We start from the raw sequence: 4089 nt of genomic DNA, 5'->3' as shown, positions 1-4089 counted from the left end.
GGGCGCCTGTAGTCCCAGCTACTCGGGAGGCTGAGGCAGAAGAATCGCCTATGCCCAGGAGCTGGAGGTTGCTGTGAGCTGTGTGATGCCACAGCACTCTACCGAGGGCAATAAAGTGAGACTCTGCCTCTACAAAAAAAATTTTAAAAAATTAAAAATAAAATAAAAAATATGTATTACTTTCTTACAATGACACATATTACTATCATGACAGAGGATAGTTGATATGCAAGGATACATATGCTGAGGATAGAGATATGCAAGACATACAGATCCTGCCTTCAAGGAGCTAACATTCTAGGGTCTTACAGCTTAAACCCTCATGAGGCATATTCATCATACACAGCATCAGTCATGAACATTTCATTGCTCCTATTATTCCTCTTAGCACTTCCATCTTCTCTCCACTTAATTAACTCGTCATCTGAACAACTTGCCAGACTACGGTACCCTTATTAGGGTCTCCTTAATATTGGTATCATACTCATAAAACCTATGTCACACAGAGTATAAGTTATATTGTTTCTTAAGTGTCATCTAATATGTTGTTTCAAATTACAAAGAGCAGAGAGACATTTAGTTCTTAGTCTGTACCACCTTTTGTATTAAATTCACAGAAGCAGCTCAATGTGCAAAATGACAATGTTACTTAATCTAAGGACAGGTTTTCTAACAGCAGTTGTGTCTTTTTACTTACCCACTTATATTCATTTACCCAGACACCCTAGTAAACAGCATGACATTGCAAGGCAGCCTTCTTAAAGGAGTCAACTGATGACCAAGGCATAGAACAAAGGTAACCACACCAAGAAGACAGCCAGTTGAAACCCCTGACAATACCACAGCGTGGGATGAGCTAAAACACTCATGCATACTTGTTATGGTAATATGTAAGCAAAAATTACTGCCACGTTCAGATTTCTAAGTTCTGAACTCTCATAATTAATATGTAAGCCTTACATGCAGAAGAAATGAATTCAAGGTATTTAAAAATATCTACAGTGTGTGAAGATGAATAAAAACTATTCTAGCATTCAATCTACTTTTAGAGCATTTAAAATTAGTTGAAAGAGTTGGCCATTACCTATAAAAATAAAACATAACATTCTTGAGATCTCCATTTCAGAGAGTTTTTAGTTTAAAAAGAGAGGACTATTTATCAGAAGAATTTATCAGGAATTAAAAATAAATATTAAAAATTACCTGTATTATATAACAGAATCTTGACATAAAAATAAAATCTGTAGCCAAAATCATATATATTGCCTGTGGGAGTATAAACTAATACTTTGGAAAAGAGGCAGTTTCTTTTTTTTCAAACAGTGTCTCATTATGTTGCCCTCAGTGTAGTGCTATGGTGTCACAGCTCACAGCAACTTCAAACTCTTGGGCTTAAGCAATTTTCTTGCCTCAGCCTCCCAAGTAGCTGGGACTACAGGTACCTACCACCATGCCCAGCTATTTTTTGGTTATAGTTGTCATTGTTGTTTAGCTGGCCAGGGCTGGGTTTGAACCTGACAGGCTTAGTGTATATGGCCGGCACCATAACCACTATGCTATGGGTACCAAGCCAGCAGTTTCTTAAAAAATAAAATATACATACCTTATGACACAACAATCCCACCCAAGATAAGAGAAGGAAAAAAATACACACACAAAGTGCCTTTTACATGAATGTTAAGAACAGCTTTATTCATACTAACTAAAACTGCAAACAATCCAGCTGACTCTCAATACTAAAATGGATTAGAAACAAATGATATAAAATTCAATGCAATAACCATTTAGTAATACAAAGAAACTGAACTAGTCATGGATGTAACATGCACAAGCATATATCTCAAAAATATTATATTGAATGAAAGAAACTATAGATATATATTTTATATGTGATATATATGTATATGTATATGTATAATAGATATATGATATATATATATTTTATATCTATCTATATATATGTATATGCCAATTTAAAACAGAAAAAAAAAACCATGATGATAAAAATCAAGTTTGTGATTGCTTTTCAAAGTAGATGATTGACTGCAAAAGAGTATAGGGATCTTTATGGAATGAGGAAATGTTTTATTAAACAATGAAAAGTCTATCAGTGAGTTCTACTGCTGTTTTCCTGAAGTGTATCAAGTAACAAATTTTCAACATACTCCAATTGCTTTAGCACCCAAACCCCATAAGAAGCAAAATTATAAAATGGTCCAAAAATTAATATGAAACAGTATGACTCCGGACAACAGTATAGACTAAATAGGCCTAACAGTCATATATAAATCATTCCACTCCACAGCAGCAGAATATACTTAGTGCGAACAGAACGTTCTTCAAGATGGGTCACATGTTAGTCACAAATAAGTCTTAACAAACCTAAGAAGACCGAAATCATACCAAGTATCTTTTCCAACCACAATGGACTAAAATTAGAAACAGCAAAATGATAATTGGAAAAATCATGATTATGCAAAATTCTATGTTTATAAGGCATTTAAAACATTATCAGAAGAGAGTAAAATCAGAGGGGAAATGGGGAATTGCTATCCAAGAGATACAAAGTTTCATCTATGGAAGATGAAGTTCTACAGATCTACTATACAACACTGTTCCTATAGTTAGTGATACTGTATTGTACATTCAAAACTCCTGTTAAACTTGCTGACTACAATTTTTTAAAAAATCATAAACTTAACAGATAACAAGGTAAAGCTTTCTAAGGATTTCGTTGAATTTTTCATATAAAGTTCATATAAAGTACTATAAATAGGCTATATAAGTCTACTTTAGCAACATGTTGAATTTACTGATTTAAGAAATTATCAATTTGCAGATGTATAGTATAGAATTGAGAGACCCATTAAAAAGAGACTGAGATACAAATTAAATCAGAATGTATTAGAATACCCACACTTAAAATGCAGACATAACACTGAATTCAAAATGCTAATTAGAGCCAGTCTGTATCCTCAAAATTCTAGTTCAAAAAAAAAAATCATGATTTCATGTTTTTGTAATGGCAGAGTAATTACTATTCAACTAATCTTGAAAGTAACAACTGTAAATTGTGGATAAAATTTTTATAAACCACTATCTGAAGGTAAAAGAAAATGAACAAGAGTAGGAAGAAACTGGAAAAGATCTAATCAATGAAAGAACAAAACCACCATCCTTTTGTATTTCATAAGCGTGATGATTGAGTTTTCATGTGCGTGCGTGAGATGTGCCTCCCATAAATCTTGTTACACAACATCAGCACACTGTCTGACATTAAAAATAAAAAAAAGAACAAAACCAGACAGACTCTGGGTAAAATCCAAATCTGAATGGTTTATCTAGTGAGCATACTTCCAAGTCAACATGGCATGTGGTAGCTGCACAAGAAGAAAGCTAGTGTCTTTGCTTAAGGAGCCAGAAGATAAAATTTCAGAATGACAAATGTGGCTAGAAATTAGGGAGGGAAGACACAGAAAGGAGAAAGCCACAGTTGGGGAAGATCCAAAAATTTGCCTTCAGCCTTCCCTGAAATGCTTGGCTGAACTCTAAAAAACGTAAATCTCGGGGAGAATATGAGGAGCTCAAATGAAAGCTAACAGCTGGATGGCTAAAATAACTGAGCACAGATTTCAGCTGTTGGGTATCACAGAAGAGACTAATCAGAAGGGCTTGGTATATAATTTGGGTTTTCTACAGACCTGCCTTAACAAAGCATAAAACCAAGCTACAAGATAATCAACCAATAATGCAACTACCTAGCAGAAGAGCAAAACAAAACTCTGCAGAAACTGATAGAAACCAAAATCTCTATAATATATCTTCTACATTTTCCAAAATGAAATAAAAAATTTGCTGACTGTAAATAAAAGAAATAAAAATGTGACTTCTAAGTCCAGGAAAAAACCACTCCATGTAAACATACCTGGAGATGACACAGATGTTGAAATAGCAAAAAATAAATTTTCAAGCAGATTAATAAAAAGATGGTCCAAATGAATGAAGAGATGGAGATTCTTAACAGAGAAAACCACTAGAAATTAAAATTCTAGAATTGAAAAGTACAGTATTTGAAATGAAAATTTGGTA

At 33.7% G+C, this 4089-nt stretch overlaps 1 protein-coding gene and 1 non-coding gene across 2 annotated transcripts in view; one reads left to right on the top strand and one right to left on the bottom strand.

Moving 5' to 3' along the window:
• Nucleotides 1–4089, bottom strand: part of TCF12 (transcription factor 12) — a 353758-nt gene that overhangs the window by 241733 nt on the left and 107936 nt on the right. The gene's annotated exons all lie outside the window — the stretch shown is intronic.
• Nucleotides 3175–3276, top strand: LOC111723458. Its single transcript, XR_002771985.1, has one exon. It is a non-coding gene; the product is annotated as a small nucleolar RNA U13 (small nucleolar RNA).

The sequence above is a fragment of the Otolemur garnettii genome, unplaced genomic scaffold, assembly GCF_000181295.1.
Source record: "Otolemur garnettii isolate 467f Iridium unplaced genomic scaffold, OtoGar3 scaffold00011, whole genome shotgun sequence".
Taxonomy (NCBI): Eukaryota; Metazoa; Chordata; class Mammalia; order Primates; family Galagidae; genus Otolemur; species Otolemur garnettii.
This window is presented reverse-complemented; position numbering and strand designations above follow the sequence as displayed.